This window comes from Aquarana catesbeiana, linkage group LG04 (assembly GCF_042186555.1).
Source record: "Aquarana catesbeiana isolate 2022-GZ linkage group LG04, ASM4218655v1, whole genome shotgun sequence".
Classification (NCBI taxonomy): Eukaryota; Metazoa; Chordata; class Amphibia; order Anura; family Ranidae; genus Aquarana; species Aquarana catesbeiana.
Window position 1 is genome coordinate 554,203,591 of NC_133327.1, and position 23,392 is coordinate 554,226,982.

The following is a 23,392-nucleotide window of genomic DNA, read 5'->3' on the forward strand; positions in this document are numbered from 1 at the left end:
CCTTCAAAACTGTGATAGGTAGTGAGGAGTGAAATAAAAAATTTACGCCCTTAGAAATCCTGAAGGCGGTGATTGGTTTTCGGGGCCCCGTACGCGGCTAGGCTCCCAAAAAGTCCCACACATGTGGTATCCCCGTACTCAGGAGAAGCAGCTGAATGTATTTTGGGGTGCAATTCCACATAGGCCCATGGCCTGTGTGAGCAATATATCATTTAGTGACAACTTTTTGTAAATATTTTTTTTCTTTTTTGTCATTATTCAATCACTTGGGACAAAAAAAAAATATTCAATGGGTTCAACATGCCTCTCAGCAATTTCCTTGAGGTGTCTACTTTCCAAAATGGGGTCATTTGGGGGGGTTTTGTACTGCCCTGCCATTTTAGCACCTCAAGAAATGACATAGGCAGTCATAAACTAAAAGCTGTGTAAATTCCAGAAAATGTACCCTAGTTTGTAGACGCTATAACTTTTGCGCAAACCAATAAATATACGCTTATTGACATTTTTTTTACCAAAGACATGTGGCCGAATACATTTTGGCCTAAATGTATGACTAAAATTGAGTTTATTGGATTTATTTTATAACAAAAAGTAGAAAATATCATTTTTTTCAAAATTTTCGGTCTTTTTCCATTTATAGCGCAAAAAATAAAAACTGCAGAGGTGATCAAATACCATCAAAAGAAAGCTCTATTTGTGGGAAGAAAAGGACGCACATTTTGTTTGGGTACAGCATTGCATGACCGCGCAATTAGCAGTTAAAGGGACGCAGTGCCAAATTGGAAAAAGTCCTCTGGTCCTTAGGCAGCATAATGGTCTGGGCTAAAGTGGTTAAACTCTCCCTAAAACATCAATAATGTTCTTCATTTTGTTTTTAACATCATTGATGTTTTTATAGGATGTTTTCCAATTCCCTATTACACCCCATGATCTCCCCAATCAGGATCTGTGCATTTTCACTGGTGAAATGACCTGGATCCACAACATCACGATCACCTAAAAATATAGAAACAAAAACATACCATGTATTATAAATATACCGGTATCCATCTCTTACCTGAGCCTGTGGTCACAGACACTCACCTGATGTGGTGACTATTTCCACCACGTCTCCTTCCTCCTCCTCCTGTTGGCTTTGGGGGATTTCACCTTCTTCCTGAGGTGGGGGGTCTGTTGTCTCCTCTGATGAGTGGTGTCCTCCAAGTCTTTATCCCCTATGTAAAAAAAAAATAGGTATACCTAGCACACAGATATTTTAGGACAGAAATAGGAATATGAAACATTGCTTGGAAGTGGGGTACAATTGTCTGTTTTGGCAGAGTTCCAAGACGAAGAAATATTTTTTTACTTTGTCAAGCTTGAATACTTACCTGTTTTGTACAAGCTTCACAGATGGAGTCACCCCTATAGTATACACTGGAGCACCTGTGTGGGGCCCCCTAATAAAAAGGGTGTTCTGGTGTCCCACACTAGTGCTCCAGTGTCCAGATGTGTAAACTGCTAGTGTCCTCTCCTTACACAGAATCTAGTTTGCATTACATTCTAGTTACAAACCCATCTAGACTCCAAAATTATTTTAAGAGAAGTAGGCTAGCAAAAATGTATTCAAATGCACATGGCCAAAACAATAGTGTTTTCTATGCCGAACGAACAATGTTTCATACGAACGAACAATGTGCCCATGAACATGAAAGTTACCATTTTAAACTGTACAACAGTTAAGAAAAACACATGGAGCAGCACGAACGTAATCAAAATAAAGAATACGAACACAGCACAACTACTTACTTTTTTGCAGCACTCTCCTGATCCTTCTGTACTGGTCATGCTCCCTTAATTTGAGGTCCGACCACCGCTTCCTGAGCTGATCCTTGGATCGTCGTACCCCGAAATTCTTCTGTAGACTTTTGACCACTTTCGCCATGATCTTGGCCTTTCTGACTTTGGGGTTGGGGTAAGGTCCATACTTCCCGTCATAGTCGGCCCTCTTCAGTATGTCGACCATCTCCAACATCTCCCCAAAGGACATATTTGAGGCCTTAAATCGTCTCTTCCGGGATCGGGACGTTTCTTCCCGCACTGCGCCAAACGAGAAGGGGCGGGGAATAGACTAGAAAGAACGTCAGGGGCAGGTGGAGTTTTACACATGCGCAGTGTATATAAAGCGTAACACGCATGCGTAGTACGTACGATCCGTGAGCCGAGGAAGGAGTATCGGAGGCGCCGATCGTGATAACAAAGGTAAGATCTAAACTTGGGCCTATACTGCTTCTAGATTGAGGCCTATATTGTAACAAGACTAGGGGAGTTTAGCCTGACATTAGGGTTTGTCTTGTGTCTTGCAGGTAAAATGGATGGCTTCAATGACCACAACTTCCTCCCCCTGTTCATAGACAAGTACAGGGAGCTGCCCTGTCTGTGGCAGGTGAAACACCCCCAATACAACAATAAACAAAAGAGGCAGGCTGCGCTGGAGAAACTGCTGGAGTTGGTAAAGCCGGTGGTCCCCACGGCAACCATCCCCTATTTAAAAGCCAAAATTGGTGGCCTGAGGAGCACTTATCTTAGAGAGCACAAGAAGGTCACGGATTCCCAGAGATCCGGAGCTGCAGCAGATGACATTTATGTCCCCAGGCTGTGGTACTATGAGAGACTTTGTTTTCTGTCAGACCAGACTGGAGTCAGAGAATCCCTCTCAACTCTTCCTTCCACCCTATCTTCCACCCCAGCTGAGGCTTCCGATGTCCAACCTGGGACTTCCAGCCAGGAAGAAGTGGAGGAGCCCAGCTGGAGCCAGGTATAGCATTGTTCTACAGATTTCTGGTCAAGAAATAAATGATGTTTACTAGATGTTATTATTGATCACTAATTGCTGATTTAATAAAGTGTTTTACATTATCAATAGACAGTAGTGGGCAAAAAGAATTGGGACACCAATGAAAAATGCTGGGCTCAGAATGATAGTCTGTTATATTTGTTAACTTTCAATTAGCAACAGTCATGAGGTGAAAATTGTGTGTGATTGATGAAGAAAAAACTAAAACGATGTCCCTTTTTCATACACAGGAAGACCTCAGGCAGGAGGGGGCTGTGGAATGTGGCACACAGGAGGAGGCTGTGGAATGTGGCAGCCAGGAGGAGGCAGGGTTAGTGGCAGCCAAGAGGAGGCAGGGCTAAGTGGCAGCCAGGAGAAAGCTGGGCCCAGTAGGAGCCTGACCGAATCGCAGGTTCCTCCCCTCCGCCTTCCAAACAAAAGACCCAGGAAGGGGAGTAACGTGCAGGATTCAGCACTCACGCTGATTTAGGAGGCTTCTGCGTCCCTCAGAGCCACCCCCACTCCTGAAGAGGCCTTTGCCTGCATGGCTGCCACCAAACTGCAGGGCATGCAGGAGGGTCAACGCCTCATGTGTGAGGACCTTCTTTACAAAACACTAACTAAGGGGGTGAGGGGCGAAATCACAGACAAAACCCACCTGTGTGAGTTGGACCATCCTCCTCCTCCTCCTCCTGCCACAACTCCACCACCAGAGCCACAGCGTGGAAGGAAGCGTGGAAGGAAGACCACAGAGTGATGGCCCTGGGTTCAGTCTGATCTGACAAAAGATGCAGGCTCTTGTATGACCACAGCCTGGTGACACAGATGTCATCTGCTGCTGTTCACGATCTCTTGGAATTCTGGACCAGACTGCACTCCCTTAGATATGGACTCCACAGGCCACCAATTTTGCAGTAAAATAATTGATGTGTGCCCTGGGGGCCAAAGGCTTCGCCAATTTCTGCTGTTTCTCCAGCATTAAAAATATAAAAACTTAAATTGTGCGCTAGCATAAATAAAGTAGCAATAAAACAAGGCTTCCTAAAAAGCCACCCAAAGCTGTAGTATATACTTCTAAATCAAACCACAGTGTTGCAAAAATGACAAATTACAAATTATAATACATCTACGTGACAGAAAATATATCAAAAGCCAGAAAAAAGTGAAAAATTTGAAAATCGTGATTGAAAACAAAAAACGCTATGAAAAGCGCCACATTCAGTTCGTGAGGAACGAAGTTTACAGGACAGAACGTGGATGAAGAGGATGAACCGTTCCTTTAGTGTATCACATCAAGGTTAGAAAAGGTGAGAGGTATAAGGACACTTTCAAGCCACCAATAGTTGCAGGAGAGTAGTAATGGATGTACTCTTACCAAACTTGCTGGACCTCCTGTATAGCGAGGTCGTACGAGCTGGCAGATATAGCCCTCTGCAGGGACAAGTGGAAGACGATGTCCTGGTCCTGCTCACAAGCGCCACCCACTACAACATCAGGGGGGAGATTCCTTACACAGATGATCCATGGATAGGATAAAAAGAAGGGGGAAGGAAAACTCTGATAGTGTAATACTGGTAATCATAGGAGTTTATTGCCTTAATTGACCATAGGTCTTGTGCAAATTACAGCATATAAAAAGTAGAAATTAAAAAAAAAAAGCCGGCATAAAACAAAGGCTGAACGCCCGTGCAAAGGTAGGATGCGTGATGGTAGGCACTGCGAGGCCACGCCCTACATGTTTCCTCATACGTGACGTCTTCTACGGGGCACGGGCGACGCAATGAACCATCACCTTTTATAAATAAAATACAACCAAGCCTCGTTTCCGCATAAACCAGTCACACGGCTGGGCATGCGCAGAGGAATACTAGGCTACGACCTGGCTGTCATTAGAAACCTCCTATAGAGGCGGGTCGTAGCTGAAAACAGGAAATACATAGACGTGTGTCTCCAAATGTAGGAATGAGACTTAATAGACATAGACGTCCGGTATCCTGCATATAAAAGTGTCATGTTAAAAGGCCGTCATAACGCCAAAGAGTATGCACTCTATAACGTGTGTAGTATGTAAAGGGTATATAACAAATATATAATTAAGCCACTAGAATACACTGAAATTTATTGCAGCGAATGAAAGGAAAACAATCAATTCTAATGAGGACCCAAAGGGCTCCCCAAACTTAAAAATAATAATGAAAAAGTTAAAAATATATTTAAAATATATAAGAATAAGAAAATGAGAAAAAGATGAGAAAAAGATGAGAAAAAATGAAAATAGTGAAAATAGTGAAAATAAAAAAACTTTTTTATATAGAATCTGAGCATATTATGTATTAAATGTTAATATAAAAATAAAGGTGACAGTCATGTCCAACCTCAGTATCCCCCTTTACAATCTTTGACATGAGGAATAGACAATAATATATTGGACATAAAAAACCTCAAAAAGCAAAAAACCAAAATACAAAATCTAAATTCAACATCCATATCTGGATTCGATATCCATATACAAAATCTAAATTCGACATCCATATCTGAGGCTCTAAGTCCTCCCTGTTCTTTATACATAGATATAGTCACCCGTATTAAATAGAAAATTTTTTCTCTCTGACATTATACCCTATCCGTAGACACATTGATTATCATATCAGATATTTCTATCATGCGTTATCAATAAACGCATTGATTTCGATATCGACATTGAGCCCTCGTGGTTTAAGATTTCTGATTTTGTATATTCATTCCATTTCTAGTTTGGATATAGCTCGTCTTTTGGGTCCTCCCCTCCAGGGTACTTTTAGTCTGTCGATACCTATAAATTGGGTGCCCTTGGGATCTTTACCATGCACATTAAGATAATGTTTGGACACCGGGTGGCCTATAAAGCCTCTCCGGATATTCCCAATATGCTCGTTTAACCTAACTTGAAGAGGGCGTACCGTACGTCCCACATATTGGAACCCGCATGTACAGGTTAAGAGGTACACTACATGAGTGGTGGAACATGTAATAAACGATTTAATTGGGAATATCTGTGAAGTGCTAGTGGAATGAAATCGGGTCACCTTCCGATCTTTAATAGCATTAGTAGTGCAAACCGCACATTTTCTACATCTGTAGAATCCTACAAGATTCTGAAAAAACATTGGTTTCTTTATCGGGGGATTGCACACACTAGGGGCCACAGATGTTCTAATAGACGGCACCCCTTTGAACACGATCTGAGGCCTCTCAGGGAGTAAAGGGCCCAGTATGCTGTCGTTTTTCACAACATGCCAATGTTTATGTATCAGCTTTCTAATTAAAGTATGTTGATAAGAATATCGAGTTACAAACGGACAGGTAAAATCTTTATTTGTATTTGTCCTTATTCTGGTTTGATCTATTAATAAGGATTCTCTGTCCAGTTTTTCTACTTCCTCCCGCCGTTCCCTTAGAAAAGAGGCATCATAGCCTTTTTCAATGAAACGGTCAGTAAGGACTTGGGACTGGATTCTAAAGTCACTAATAGAAGAACAATTACGTCTAATCCTGACGTATTGACTTTTAGGGACTGAGTCAAGCCAAGCCTTGTGATGGCAACTATCTCGCGGTATAAAAGCATTTCGGTCCGTGGTTTTAAAATAAGTGGAGGTCAATATTGAATCACCTTCTCCCCATATTTTAAGATCCAGGAAATTCGCAGTACTTAAACTGGCCTCGTAGTTAAAATGAATTCCTCTATCATTTTCATTCAAATGTTCCATGAATCTACATAGAGATTCATGGGTACCATTCCATAGGAGGAGGACGTCATCAATATACCTCGCCCACAGAACTAATTCGGGCCTACGTTGGGCATAGATGACGTCCTCCTCCCATTTACCCATGAATAAATTAGCCAGGCTGGGGGCAAACTTAGCCCCCATGGCTACCCCCTTCTTCTGAAGGAAGAAGAGATTCTGGTGCCAGAAAAAATTGTGAGTGGTAGCATACTCCAATAGGTCCATAATGAACCTCTTTTGTTTTCTTGGTATTGTCAAGTCTTTATATAAATAGTATTTTACGGAAGATATACCCCAAACATGGGGAATCGCTGTATATAAAGACGTGACGTCAGCGGTGACAAGCCAATATCCATTCTTATACCCACAATCTTTGAGCAGATTGATGGCATGTCTACTATCTTTAATATAGGCAGGTAGCGATCGAACAAGAGGCTGGAGAAAGTTATCAATATACTTGCCGGCCCTCGAGGTGATTGAGTCTATGCCGCTGATTATCGGGCGGCCAGGTGGATGGGCGGGGTCCTTATGGACCTTTGGCAAGTAATATATAATCGGTATCCGTGAAGATACCGGTATCAAAAAAAGCTTTTCTTTTTTGTTTATAACACCTAGTTGGAAGCCATGTTCAACAATATTTTCTAGTTCCCTCTTATATTTAATCCGGGGGTCTGACTTTAGAGGAATATAGGTAGTGGTGTCTCCCACTATTCTATCTAGTTCTTGGAGATAATCATTCTTATTTAGAACCACTATCCCACCCCCCTTGTCAGCTGGTCTTACAACTAGATCCCTACGTTTACAGAGTTGGTCTAAACCAGTTTCTAGATCTTTTGTCATTCTAATGTTTTTACTTTTTATACCATCAAGGTCTCTCAGAAGAAGATCTCTGAAGACCTTAATGGAAGCTGGTAAACCCCCTGGGGGGTTGAACAATGATGCATTTGCCAAACCCGAATGTTTGATATTCGTATGGTCTTGGCTTTGAGTGCTAATAGGATTGGACAACAAGTAACGCTTGATGTTCAATCTCCTAGTGTACTTGTGTATGTCCATATATGTTTGGAATTTGTTAAGTGGCTTCGGGGGTGCAAATTTAAGCCCCTTATCAAGAATGGCAGTTTCATTAGGGGTCAAAGGGGTACTACTCAGGTTGAAAATACCCTGCCCGGTTACACCCGTTTTCTTTTTGTTCCTTGTCCTCCTCCCCCCTCTAGTTCCTCTCTTTCTTCTATTGACCTTTGGTAATTTTGTTCTCCCCTGGGAAAACCCCAATGTTGGGGTTGGGAGTATTCATCCCAATGGGGTTGACAAGGACTATGTTCGTCCATACGCCTATTCCTTTGCGGGGGAGGGGGAGGTTGGTGCCAGGATGCCCTATCATAACCATTTCCCCTCCTCGGGGTTTGGTATCTAGGGTTGGAGTTTCTATAATTGTCATCCTCTCTCACTTGATGTTCCCTAAACGGTTGGAATCGATTATAGGTCGGTATAGAGTATCCTGGAGACCGAACATCTCTATACGGTGCATCGGGGTAGTCATACTGACCATCATAATGATTGTCAAAATGTCCTCCTGGTCTTACTTGGGAGTATTGATTGTTCTTATGGTAGATATTCTTCTTTGAATTTTGATTCTTTGATTTCTTTATAGGACCGTTCGTAGGAACTCTCACATTCCGAACTGGGGACTGTGTGTAAGGGGTAGAATTAGATCTACCCGGGGAACGATAAGAGACCCTTCTCAGGGGTTTGGGATATTGCTTATGAGTTAGCAGGGATCTGTCTGGTTCTCTGGGCTGTCCATCCCGACCCAAATCTGAGGGAACCGACACCTCCATATTATCATTGGCTGCAGCCTCCTCCGCTGCGATTTTTATCTGCCACTGAAATACAGATCCATTTTTATAATCTGCTACGTCCCTATTAAACTTTTTTCTTTTTTTATTTTTCTGTTCTATCTCTTCCTTTTCCAATATTTTTCTAAGACTGGAGGATCGCTCCTTGTATTCCTCGCTCCCACTGAAAGGAGATAATTTTTCCTTTATAAGTTTGATCTCCATGTCCAACCTATTCAGCTTGGCTTTCTTTCTGGGAATCAAAAAATCAAGGAACTTTCCTCCCGCCTCATTGAAATATTTATACCACTCTTGAAGGTCAGATTCACCTTTTTGGGGGCTGACCTCCCACCTAAGGCTTCTTGGAACCATTGATACCGATACATAATGTTCTAAAAAGAATACATCCCACTGAGTATGTATCTCGGAGACCATGAGATTTTTAAGTCTCATAAAAAGGCCACCGAGATCGCTCTCAGGTTCGCTGTTACCCTCAAACACACCGTCTTTGACGATAGTGCGCTTGGAACGGTAATCAAATATATCCATAATGAAAAGTTTATTTATAATATAGGCGAAAAAGAAAATATCTCTATCTCGCTCAAAACAACCAATATATTAGTGAACCACAGACCTAAGTGCGGAACACCACCCTTAGTAAAACACTCCAGCTGCAGGTAGGTTGATATTAGTTAAGGCTTAAGCAATTATGTAAAAAACCTGCGCTCATGAGAAGAAAAACCAAAAATTGAATATTAAAAATTAGATATTAGATTTCAAAGATGCATGGTGCAGCTGCAACAAAATTACTTCAAATATCAATAAAGTGTATAAAACATAAAAACTTAAATTGTGCGCTAGCATAAATAAAGTAGCAATAAAACAAGGCTTCCTAAAAAGCCACCCAAAGCTGTAGTATATACTTCTAAATCAAACCACAGTGTTGCAAACAAAAAAGAAAAGCTTTTTTTGATACCGGTATCTTCACGGATACCGATTATATATTACTTGCCAAAGGTCCATAAGGACCCCGTCCATCCACCTGGCCGCCCGATAATCAGCGGCATAGACTCAATCACCTCGAGGGCCGGCAAGTATATTGATAACTTTCTCCAGCCTCTTGTTCAATCGCTACCTGCCTATATTAAAGATAGTAGACATGCCATCAATCTGCTCAAAGATTGTGGGTATAAGAATGGATATTGGCTTGTCACCGCTGACGTCACGTCTTTATATACGGCGATTCCCCATATTTGGGGTATATCTTCCGTAAAATACTATTTATATAAAGACTTGACAATACCAAGAAAACAAAAGAGGTTCATTATGGACCTATTGGAGTATGCTACTACTCACAATTTTTTCTGGCACCAGAATCTCTTCTTACTTCAGAAGAAGGGGGTAGCCATGGGGGCTAAGTTTGCCCCCAGCCTGGCTAATTTATTCATGGGTAAATGGGAGGAGGACGTCATCTATGCCCAATGTAGGCCCGAATTAGTTCTGTGGGTGAGGTATATTGATGACGTCCTCCTCCTATGGAATGGTACCCATGAATCTCTATGTAGATTCATGGAACATTTGAATGAAAATGATAGAGGAATTCATTTTAACTACGAGGCCAGTTTAAGTACTGCGAATTTCCTGGATCTTAAAATATGGGGAGAAGGTGATTCAATATTGACCTCCACTTATTTTAAAACCACGGACCGAAATGCTTTTATACCGCGAGATAGTTGCCATCACAAGGCTTGGCTTGACTCAGTCCCTAAAAGTCAATACGTCAGGATTAGACGTAATTGTTCTTCTATTAGTGACTTTAGAATCCAGTCCCAAGTCCTTACTGACCGTTTCATTGAAAAAGGCTATGATGCCTCTTTTCTAAGGGAACGGCGGGAGGAAGTAGAAAAACTGGACAGAGAATCCTTATTAATAGATCAAACCAGAATAAGGACAAATACAAATAAAGATTTTACCTGTCCGTTTGTAACTCGATATTCTTATCAACATACTTTAATTAGAAAGCTGATACATAAACATTGGCATGTTGTGAAAAACGACAGCATACTGGGCCCTTTACTCCCTGAGAGGCCTCAGATCGTGTTCAAAGGGGTGCCGTCTATTAGAACATCTGTGGCCCCTAGTGTGTGCAATCCCCCGATAAAGAAACCAATGTTTTTTCAGAATCTTGTAGGATTCTACAGATGTAGAAAATGTGCGGTTTGCACTACTAATGCTATTAAAGATCGGAAGGTGACCCGATTTCATTCCACTAGCACTTCACAGATATTCCCAATTAAATCGTTTATTACATGTTCCACCACTCATGTAGTATACCTCTTAACCTGTCCATGCGGGTTCCAATATGTGGGACGTACGGTACGCCCTCTTCAAGTTAGGTTAAACGAGCATATTGGGAATATCCGGAGAGGCTTTATAGGCCACCCGGTGTCCAAACATTATCTTAATGTGCATGGTAAAGATCCCAAGGGCAACCAATTTATAGGTATCGACAGACTAAAAGTACCCTGGAGGGGAGGACCCAAAAGACGAGCTATATCCAAACTAGAAATGGAATGGATATACAAAATCAGAAGTCTTAAACCACGAGGGCTCAATGTCGATATCAAAATCAATGCGTTTATTGATAACGCATGATAGAAATATCTGATATGATAATCAATGTGTCTACGGACAGGGTATAATGTCAGAGAGAAAAAATTTTCTATTTAATACGGGTGACTATATCTATGTATAAAGAACAAGGAGGACTTAGAGCCTCAGATATGGATGTCGAATTTAGATTTTGTATATGGATATCGAATCCAGATATGGATGTTGAATTTAGATTTTGTATTTTGGTTTTTTGCTTTTTGAGGTTTTTTATGTCCAATATATTATTGTCTATTCCTCATGTCAAGGATTGTACAGGGGGATACTGAGGTTGGACATGGCTGTCACGTTTATTTTTATATTAACATTTAATACATAATATGCTCAGATTCTATATAAAAAAGTTTTTTTATTTTCACTATTTTCATTTTTTCTCATTTTTTTCTCATTTTCTTATTCTTATATATTTTTAAATATATTTTTAACTTTTTCATTATTATTTTTAAGTTTGGGGAGCCCTTTGGGTCCTCATTAGAATTGATTGTTTTCCTTTCATTCGCTGCAATAAATTTCAGTGTATTCTAGTGGCTTAATTATATATTTGTTATATACCCTTTACATACTACACACGTTATAGAGTGCATACTCTTTGGCGTTATGACGGCCTTTTAACATGACACTTTTATATGCAGGATACCGGACGTCTATGTCTATTAAGTCTCATTCCTACATTTGGAGACACACGTCTATGTATTTCCTGTTTTCAGCTACGACCCGCCTCTATAGGAGGTTTCTAATGACAGCCAGGTCGTAGCCTAGTATTCCTCTGCGCATGCCCAGCCGTGTGACTGGTTTATGCGGAAACGAGGCTTGGTTGTATTTTATTTATAAAAGGTGATGGTTCATTGCGTCGCCCGTGCCCCGTAGAAGACGTCACGTATGACGAAACATGTAGGGCGTGGCCTCGCAGTGCCTACCATCACGCATCCTACCTTTGCACGGGCGTTCAGCCTTTGTTTTATGCCGGCTTTTTTTTTTAAATTTCTACTTTTTATATGCTGTAATTTGCACAAGACCTATAGTCAATTAAGGCAATAAACTCCTATGATTACCAGTATTACACTATCGGAGTTTTCCTTCCCCCTTCTTTTTCTCCTATCCATGGATCATCTGTGTAAGGAATCTCCCCCCTGATGTTGTAGCGGGTGGCGCTTGTGAGCAGGACCAGGACATCGTCTTCCACTTGTCCCTGCAGAGGGCTATATCTGCCAGCTCGTATGACCTCGCTATACAGGAGGTCCAGCAAGTTTGGTAAGAGTACATCCATTACTACTCTCCTGCAACTATTGGTGGCTTGGAAGTGTCCTTATACCTCTCACCTTTTCTAACCTTGATGTGATACACTAAAGGAACGGTTCATCCTCTTCATCCACGTTCTGTCCTGTAAACTTCGTTCCTCACGAACTGAATGTGGCGCTTTTCATAGCGTTTTTTGTTTTCAATCACGATTTTTAAATTTTTCACTTTTTTCTGGCTTTTGATATATTTTCTGTCACGGAGATGTATTATAATTTGTCATTTGTCATTTTTGCAACACTGTGGTTTGATTTAGAAGTATATACTACAGCTTTGGGTGGCTTTTTAGGAAGCCTTGTTTTATTGCTACTTTATTTATGCTAGCGCACAATTTAAGGTTTTATGTTTTATACACTTTATTGATATTTGAAGTAATTTTGTTGCAGCTGCACCATGCATCTTTAACCACTTGCCGACCGCCTAACGTATATATACGTCGGCAGAATGGCACGGGCAGGCAGAATCACGTACCTGTACGTGATCTGCCTCCCGCGGGCGGGGGGTCCGATCGGACCCCCCCCCCGGTGCCATCGGCGGTCGGCATCTGACTGGGAGCGTCGGGAGGCGAGGGGGAGACCATCCGATCGTGGCCCCCCCCTCGCGATCGCTCCCAGCCAATGGGAATCCTCCTCTGCCTGTGTGTAGTTTCACACAGGCAGAGGATGTGATGTCATCTCTCCTCGGTCTGGCAGTTTCCGTCCAGCGCCGAGGAGAGAAGACATGTAAGTCCACACAACACAAACACACACAGTAGAACATGCCAGGCATACTTTACACCCCCGATCCCCCCCCGATCGCCCCCCGATCCCCCCCCAATCACCCCCCCCCGTCACAAACTGACATTAGCAGTATTTTTTTTTTTTTTTTTTTCTGATTACTGCATAGTGTCAGTTTGTGACAGTTACAGTGTTGGGACAGTGAGTATTACCCCCTTTAGGTCTAGGATACCCCCCTAACCCCCCCTAATAAAGTTTTAACCCCTTGATCACCCCCTGTCACCAGTGTCACTAAGCGATCATTTTTCTGATCGCTGTATTAGTGTCGCTGGTGACGCTAGTTAGAGACGTAAATATTTAGGTTCGCCGTCAGCGTTTTATAGTGTCAGGGACCCCCATATACTATCTAATAAAGGTTTTAACCCCTTGATTGCCCCCAGTTAACCCTTTCACCACTGATCACCGTATAACTGTTACGAGTGACGCTGGTTAGTTCGTTTATTTTTTATAGTGTCAGGGCACCCGCCGTTTATTACCGAATAAAGGTTTAGCCCCCTGATCGCCCGGCGGTGATATGCGTCGCCCCAGGCAGCGTCAGATTAGCGCCAGTACCGCTAACACCCACGCACGCAGCATACGCCTCCCTTAGTGGTATAGTATCTGTACGGATCAATATCTGATCCAATCAGATCTATACTAGCGTCCCCAGCAGTTTAGGGTTCCCGAAAACGCAGTGTTAGCGGGATCAGCCCAGATACCCGCTAGCACCTGCGTTTTGCCCCTCTGCCCGGCCCACCCAAGTGCAGTATCGATCGATCACTGTCACTTACAAAACACTAAACGCATAACTGCAGCGTTCGCATAGTCAGGCCTGATCCCTGCGATCGCTAACAGTTTTTTTGGTAGCGTTTTGGTGAACTGGCAAGCACCAGCCCCAGGCAGCGTCAGATTAGCGCCAGTACCGCTAACACCCACGCACGCACCGTACACCTCCCTTAGTGGTATAGTATCTGATCGGATCAATATCTGATCTGATCAGATCTATACTAGCGTCCCCAGCAGTTTAGGGTTCCCACAAACGCAGTGTTAGCGGGATCAGCCCAGATACCTGCTAGCACCTGCGTTTTGCCCCTCCGCCCGGCCCAGCCCAGCCCACCCAAGTGCAGTATCGATCGATCACTGACACTTACAAAACACTAAACGCATAACTGCAGCGTTCGCAGAGTCAGGCCTGATTCCTGCGATCGCTAACAGTTTTTCTGGTAGCGTTTTGGTGAACTGGCAAGCACCAGCCCCAGGCAGCGTCAGGTTAGCGCCAGTACCGCTAACACCCACGCACGCAGCATACGCCTCCCTTAGTGGTATAGTATCTGATCGGATCAATATCTGATCCGATCAGATCTATACTAGCGTCCCCAGCAGTTTAGGGTTCCCAAAAACGCAGTGTTAGCGGGATCAGCCCAGATACCTGCTAGCACCTGCGTTTTGCCCCTCCGCCCGGCCCAGCCCAGCCCACCCAAGTGCAGTATCGATCGATCACTGTCTCTTACAAAACACTAAACACATAACTGCAGCGTTCGCAGAGTCAGGCCTGATCCTTGCGATCGCTAACAGTTTTTTTGGTAGCGTTTTGGTGAACTGGCAAGCACCAGCGGCCTAGTACACCCCGGTCATAGTCAAACCAGCACTGCAGTAACACTTGGTGACGTGGCGAGTCCCATAAGTGCAGTTCAAGCTGGTGAGGTGGCAAGCACAAGTAGTGTCCCGCTGCCACCAAGAAGACGAACACAGGCCCGTCGTGCCCATAGTGCCCTTCCTGCTGCATTCGCCAATCCTAATTGGGAACCCACCGCTTCTGCAGCGCCCGTACTTCCCCCATTCACATCCCCAATCAAATGCAGTCGGCTGCATGAGAGGCATTTTCTTTATGTCCTCCCGAGTACCCCTACCCAGCGAACCCCCCCAAAAAAGATGTTGTGTCTGCAGCAAGCGCGGATATAGGCGTGACACCCGCTATTATTGTCCCTCCTGTCCTGACAATCCTGGTCTTTGCATTGGTGAATATTTTGAACGCTACCATGCACTAGTTGAGTATTAGCGTAGGGTACAGCATTGCACAGACTAGGCGCACATTCACAGGGTCTCCCAAGATGCCATCGCATTTTGAGAGACCCGAACCTGGAACCGGTTACAGTTATAAAAGTTAGTTACAAAAAAAAGTGTAAAAAAAAAAAAAAACACATACAAAAATATAAAATAAAAAAAAAATAGTTGTCGTTTTATTGTTCTTTCTCTCTCTATTCTCTCTCTCTATTGTTCTGTTCTTTTTTACTGTATTCTATTCTGCAATGTTTTATTGTTATTATGTTTTATCATGTTTGCTTTTCAGGTATGCAATTTTTTATACCTTACCGTTTACTGTGCTTTATTGTTAACCATTTTTTTGTCTTCAGGTACGCCATTCACGACTTTGAGTGGTTATACCAGAATGATGCCTGCAGGTTTAGGTATCATCTTGGTATCATTCTTTTCAGCCAGCGGTCGGCTTTCATGTAAAAGCAATCCTAGTGGCTAATTAGCCTCTAGACTGCTTTTACAAGCAGTGGGAGGGAATGCCCCCCCCCCCCCAACGTCTTCCGTGTTTTTCTCTGGCTCTCCTGTCTCAACAGGGAACCTGAAAATGCAGCCGGTGATTCAGCCAGCTGACCATAGAGCTGATCAGAGACCAGAGTGGCTCCAAACATCTCTATGGCCTAAGAAACCGGAAGCTACGAGCATTTTATGACTTAGATTTCGCCGGATGTAAACAGCGCCATTGGGAAATTGGGAAAGCATTTTATCACACCGATCTTGGTGTGGTCAGATGCTTTGAGGGCAGAGGAGAAATCTAGGGTCTAATAGACCCCAATTTTTGCAAAAAAGAGTACCTGTCACTACCTATTGCTATGATAGGGGATATTTACATTCCCTGAGATAACAATAAAAATGATTAAAAAAAAAAAAAAATGAAAGGAACAGTTTAAAAATAAGATAAAAAAATAATAATAATAAAGAAAAAAAAAAAAAAAAAAAAAAAGCACCCCTGTCCCCCCTGCTCTCGCGCTAAGGCGAACGCAAGCGTCGGTCTGGCGTCAAATGTAAACAGCAATTGCACCATGCATGTGAGGTATCGCCGCGAAGGTCAGATCGAGGGCAGTAAGTTTAGCAGTAGACCTCCTCTGTAAATCTAAAGTGGTAACCTGTAAAGGCTTTTAAAGGCTTTTAAAAATGTATTTAGTTTGTCGCCACTGCACGTTTGTGCGCAATTTTAAAGCATGTCATGTTTGGTATCCATGTACTCGGCCTAAGATCATCTTTTTTATTTCATCAAACATTTGGGCAATATAGTGTGTTTTAGTGCATTAAAATGTAAAAAAGTGTGTTTTTTCCCCAAAAAATGCGTTTGAAAAATCGCTGCGCAAATACTGTGTGAAAAAAAAAAATGAAACACCCACCATTTTAATCTGTAGGGCATTTGCTTTAAAAAAAATATATAATGTTTGGGGGTTCAAAGTAATTTTCTTGCAAAAAAAAATTATTTTTTTATGTAAACAATAAGTGTCAGAAAGGGCTTTGTCTTCAAGTGGTTAGAAGTGTGGGTGATGTGTGACATAAGCTTCTAGATGTTGTGCATAAAATGCCAGGACAGTTCAAAACCCCCCCAAATGACCCCATTTTGGAAAGTAGACACCCCAAGCTATTTGCTGAGAGTCATGTTGAGTCCATGGAATAATTTATATTGTGACACAAGTTGCGGGAAAGAGACAATTTTTTATTTTTTTTATTTTTTTTTGCGCAAAGTTGTCACTAAATGATATATTGCTCAAACATGCCATGGGAATATGTGAAATTACACCCCAAAATACATTCTGTTGCTTCTCCTGAGTATGGGGATACCACATGTGTGGGACTTTTTGGGAGCCTAGCCGCGTACGGGACCCCGAAAACCAAGCACCGCCTTCAGGCTTTCTAAGGCCGTAAATTTTTGATTTCACTCTTCACTGCCTATCACAGTTTCGGAGGCCATGGAATGCCCAGGTGGCAAAAAAACCCCCCAAATGACCCCATTTTGGAAAGTAGACACCCCTAGCTATTTGATGAGAGGTATAGTGAGTATTTTGCAGACCTCACTTTTTGTCACAAAGTTTTGAAAATTGAAAAAAGAAAAAAAAAAATTTTTTTTCTCGTCTTTCTTTATTTTCAAAAACAAATGAGAGCTGCAAAATACTCACCATGCCTCTCAGCAAATAGCTTGGGGTGTCTACTTTCCAAAATGGGGTCATTTGGGGGGGGTTTGTGCCACCTGGGCATTCCATGGCCTCCGAAACTGTGATAGGCAGTGAGGAGTAAAATCAAAAATGTACGCCCTTAGAAATCCTGAAGGCAGTGATTGGTTTTCGGGGTCCCGTACGCGGCTAGGCTCCCAAAAAGTCCCACACATGTGGTATCCCCATACTCAGGAGAAGCAGCTAAATGTATTTTGGGGTGCAATTCCACATATGCCCATGGCCTGTGTGAGCAATATATCATTTAGTGACAACTTTGTGCAAAAAAAAAAAAAAAATTTGTCACTTTCCCGCAACTTGTGTCAAAATATAAAACATTCCATGGACTCAACATGCCTCAAAGCAAATAGCTTGGGGTGTCTACTTTCCAAAATGGGGTCATTTGGGGGGGTTTTATGTCATCTGGGCATTTTATGGCCTTCAAAACTGTGATAGGTAGTGAGGAGTAAAATCAAAAATGTACGCCCTTAGAAATCCTGAAGGCAGTGATTGGTTTCGGGGCCCCGTACGCGGCTAGGCTCCCAAAAAGTCTCACACATGTGGTATCCCCATACTCAGGAGAAGCAGCTAAATGTATTTTGGGGTGCAATTCCACATATGCCCATGGCCTGTGTGAGCAATATATCATTTAGTGACAACTTTTTGTAATTTTTTTTTTTTTTTTTGTCATTGTTCAATCACTTGGGACAAAAAAAATGAATATTCAATGGGCTCAACATGCCTCTCAGCAAATTCCTTGGGGTGTCTACTTTCCAAAATGGGGTCATTTGTGGGGGTTTTGTACTGCCCTGCCATTTTAGCACCTCAAGAAACGACATAGGCAGTCATAAATTAAAGGCTGTGTAAATTCCAGAAAATGTACCCTAGTTTGTAGACGCTATAACTTTTGCGCAAACCAATAAATATACACTTATTGACATTTTTTTTACCAAAGACATGTGGCCGAATACATTTTGGCCTAAATGTATGACTAAAATTGAGTTTATTGGATTTTTTTTAGAACAAAAAGTAGAAAATATCATTTTTTTTCAAAATTTTCGGTCTTTTTCCGTGTATAGCGCAAAAAATAAAAACGGCAGAGGTGATCAAATACTATCAAAAGAAAGCTCTATTTGTGGGAAGAAAAGGACGCAAATTTCGTTTGGGTACAGCATTGCATGACCGCGCAATTAGCAGTTAAAGCGACGCAGTGCCGAATTGTAAAAAGTGCTTTGGTCAGGAAGGGGGTAAAACCTTCCGGGGCTGAAGTGGTTAAAATCTAATATCTAATTTTTAATATTCAATTTTTGGTTTTTCTTCTCATGAGCGCAGGTTTTTTACATAATTGTTTCTCCAGCATTGCCTCCCTTTTTGTTTGGTTCTGATCCTAAATAAAGGAATTTTTGATTCAATTATACTCGCCTATGTGTGTTTTCCTTCAAAAAGGACAGTTTGTGAGGAGGCAGATACATTTCAAAAATACAATGTGAAATTAACAAGAGACACCAACACCAAACAATCTCGTTGAGATTAAATAATACAAGATAATAATGGTGTTGTGGTAACTTGACACACAAAACACACCCAAAAATATTCTGGAGTTTAAAATAAAAAAAAAAGATCAGGCTTGAAAAAAATACTAACCAAAAAACTAAAAAACAAAAAATAATTGGAATCAGATGTGACAAATACAAATATTATATTGATGAAATCACGATAAATAATAAAGAAAGAAGTTTGCGAGAAGTCTGTGTGAATATCAGCAGCAAAACTACTTAATTCTTCTAGCATTATAAAGAAGAAGAGAGTGCGCTGCATTAAACTATTTAAAACATTGCAGCCTGGCGAAAGTGCTATATCCATTCCGAACGCTAATTTTACCAGACCGAGCTGTTCCGTATCAAAATTTATTCTGAGCATGCGTGGCACTTTGTGCGCAGTGGCGTCTCCAGCTTTCATATTTAGGGGGGGCACATGGGGGGACAAAAGTAGGGGGGCAACTATAAAATGTATATATATATATATATAAATATATACTGGGGCTCTTTACTACGATCCCACAACGGGCCCTTTCACATGTTCTGCAGTGAGCTCCCTTCCTACTGTATTGGGGTCCCCCAGGGTGGCAGAAAACAAGATATATATGTCACCAGCATACCAAGAAAATATAAGGATCCAAAGCAGTGGGAGAACTATCAGGGTTGCAAAGGTTGTCTTGCCTCCGGGCCCTGGTGTTCTGCCACTGTGGGGTTTCCCAGCCTCCTCTTGCTGTCCTGCCCCTGCTATTGACTGCTCTGGTCTGGCATCTCTTGGAATTTACAGGCTGGTTCTCCTGTCCTAAGGATGGGAGAAATCAGTCTGTTTTTTCAGTAACAGAGTCCTGGTGGAGTCCTTCCTGCAACTCGCTCTTCTCCCTGCCAATGAGGATGCAGGGGAAGTAGCAGATTGGGCGGCCGTGGTTGTGTGAGCGCTCACATTATGCAGTGTCAGCAAGCAGAGGGAGGGGGGAGGAATCACCCGCAGGAGCTGACTGGGGACTCTCTCCCTCTTAGACATTTATTTTTTGTAAAAAAAAATTAAAAAAAAAAATTTTTTTTTTATTTTTTTTTTATTGGGGGGGGGGGGGGGCACATGGTGGGGCACAGCATAATGTTGGGGGGGGGTCAGGGCCATTGTTTGTGCGTCGGAATTGGCCACACACGGTCGGAATTGACGCAATCGGATTTTGTTGTCAGAAAATTTTATAGCCTGCTCTCAAACTTTGTGTGTCGGAAAATCCGATGGAAAAAGTCCGATGGAGCCAACACACGGTCAGAATATCCGACAACACGCTCCGATTGCACATTTTCCGTCGGAAAATCCGACCGTCTGTACAGGGCATAACACATGAATATGCTTTGATCTAAACCAGTCCATTGTAGCTCTGGCTATATGTTTAGGGTTGTTGTCCTGCTGGAAGGTGAACCTCCACCCCAGTCTCAAGTCTTTTTGCAGACACTAACAGGTTTTCTTTTAAAATTGCCCTATATTTGGCTCCATCCATCTTCCCATCAACTCTGACCAGCTTCCCTGTCCCTGCTGAAGAAAAGCATGGTGTGTTCAGGGTGATGTGCAGTGTTAAGCCTCGTACACATGATGCGATTGTTGGCCAACTGAGAGTCTGATTTTTGTCTTAAGGGTGTGTGCCAGGATCTTGTCTTGCATACTAACGATACACAATTGTCGTGCAACAAACACGAACGTTGTGACGTACTACGAGGAATTTCAGCTCTTGAGCGCTACCCTTTGGGCCCCTTCTGATAATTTCGTGTTTGGTGAGCACTGATTCTGAGCATGCGTGTTTGTACTTTTACTTTTGTGTGACGGATTTGTGACCATATGAAAATCTGACGTCAAACCGCTGTCCGCCGAAAGTCTGACGTCAAACTGTTGTCCGCCGAAAATTTACTAGCCTGTCATCCAACATTTGTTGGTCGAAAGTTGGACAACAATTGTCAAAAGGAGGAACTAACAGTAAGATTTTAGAACAGTCTGTCAACAGACAATCCCCTGCCAACAATCGCATCATGTGTACGAGGCTTTCGTTTTCAGACTCTATTTACTAATTAGATGACTTCTGTAGGCAATTGGTTCCACTAGATTTTAGTTAGGGGTATCAGAGTAAAGGGGGCTGAATAGAAATGCAATACAAATGCATGCCACCCTTTTCAGATATTTATTTGTAAAACATTTTGAAAACCATTTATCATTTTCCTTCCACTTCCACTGGGTCTAAAATACTTGGCCTTCGTAAGGCATGGGTTGGAGCTCATTATCATTCCACTTATTCCAATTATGCTAGAGGTGTCAGTATTCTGACTCGTAAACCCCTCTTATTTCAATTACTAGATGTGCGTATAGACCCAGAGGGCAGATATGTGATCCTGAATGCTCTTTATGACAAATGTTTGGTTTTGGTGGAGTTATACTTACCTCCCCCACTATTGTTCAGGTTTTGAGTGTTGTAATGCAACACTTATTGAAATATGATACCCCTGAAGTTTTCCTTTTTGGGGACTTTAACATGGTCCCTGCTCCGGAGATTGATAGGCTTCACTCCACTACTCGCCCTTCTGCTGATCTGCAACAATGGGCTTCTACATTTCTATTGACAGATGTATGGTGCCACTTCAATCCCACCAGTAGAGAATATAGGTGTCATTCTATATCTTTTAGAGCGCTGTTCCGTATTAATTTTGTTTTTTGCCTCTTCTGTTGCTCTCTGTTGGGTACAGGAGGTGCACCATTTGTCTAGGGGGGTCTCTGATCACGGTCCTTTATGTCTCACTATCTCAGTCTCTAAATCCCCTGGGCTGATATTATGGCGCCTGTCCAGGTTCTGGGCCACAGACACTAGGTTGCAGGAACCGCTTATGGCAGCTATCTGTAATTATTGGGTACTTAACAGGAATTTGGCGGACCCTAAGGTGACATGGGATGCATTGAAAGCTTGGCTTAGAGATTAATACATCTCCCGTATGTCTACTCTTCAGAAGGAGGCAGCTAGCTCTTTGGTGACACTGAAGGAAGAGGCTAAGAGGTGTGAAGAGGTGTATGTGACGTTCCAGGGGGGGTAGCTACCTGACCTGGCAGCAGGAGGGAGCTCTCTATTTTAGGAATCGAACAAACCAAAAAATCAATGTTGCAGTCCACGCAGCGAATATTTGAGTATGGTGATAAAAATGGTCGGCTGCTGGCTTGGCTGGCTAGGCTGGCTAGGGATCGGGTAGCCTCCACACATATAGTGGGTGTTCAGGACGAGAGGGGTTTACTGTTGACATCTCCTGAGGGGATAAACGTCAGGTTCTTGGAATTTTTTAGGGAGGTATACACCGCTAGAGCCTGTTTTTCCCACTCTGACCTACAGGAGTTTCTGGATAGTGTCTCCTTTCCTATGTTTGAGGACTCTAAGAGGTCTAAATTGGAGGAGGCTATTACTCTGGAAGAGGTTCAGATTGTTATTGGTGGTCTACAGGATGGGAAAACTCCTGGTGCAGATGGGTTACCCACAGAACTATTGACCCCTAGACTTACAACTCTGTTTTCTGAGTTTGCGTCCATTGGAGTCTCTTTCTGAGTCGATGGAGGAGGTGATAAATGTGTTGGTGCCTAAGCCGGGCAAGGTTCTGCAGGACTGTGCCTCCTACAGGCCCATATCTTTATTAAATGTAGATGCCAAAGTTCTTGCCAAGATCCTAGCTTCTTGATTATCTACTGTTCTTGCAGATCTGACTCAGATTAATCAGACTTTCATACCCGGAAAAGGCACTGATCTTAATATTAGATGCCTCTTCCCGAATGGATCCTGCTGTGTCTCTTCTTTCTTTTTTTCTCCATTTGTTTTTAATTGATTTGATTGTTTCTAATTAGGATATACCCACTCCTCTTTTGAGGGCTTGTTTTGCTATAAATATCAGGTTTTATATGTGTGCTTTGATGAAGGCTCCATAGCCGAAACATGTCAACATATAGCCTGTACCTGTGTACCCATGTAACAAATAAAGTACTTTTATTTGAGAGCATCTGAGTTGCCAGCCTTCCTGATTCAAGAATCTTCCTGAATGTATCCCTGACCCACAACAATATTGGTTCTCGGGTGGTGGCCTCTCTTGATGCCGAGAAGGTCTTCGACTTGGTGGAATGGGTGTATCTCTGGGAGGTTCTGGGCCAATTTGGATTTGGTCCCAATCTACTACGTTGGCTTGGAAATGCTGTACAGGGAACGAGGGTCCACACCAATAATTGTCTCTCTGAGCCGGTCCCATACATAGGGGTACCGGACAAGGCTGCCCTCTATCGCCTAGTTTATTTGCCCTAGCCTTGGAACCTCTGGCGATTTTGGTCAGGGAATGAACGGCAATTTGTGGGTTACGTATTGGGAATCTGGAGGAATAGATACCCCTCTACGCCGATGATACGTTATTGTATCTTAATGATGCGGGCCCCTCTC

At 42.6% G+C, this 23,392-nt stretch overlaps 1 protein-coding gene across 1 annotated transcript in view; it reads right to left on the reverse strand.

The window, feature by feature from the left end:
• The window catches only part of DTD1 (D-aminoacyl-tRNA deacylase 1), an 857,518-nt gene that overhangs the window by 514,825 nt on the left and 319,301 nt on the right, over nucleotides 1-23,392 (reverse strand). The gene's annotated exons all lie outside the window — the stretch shown is intronic.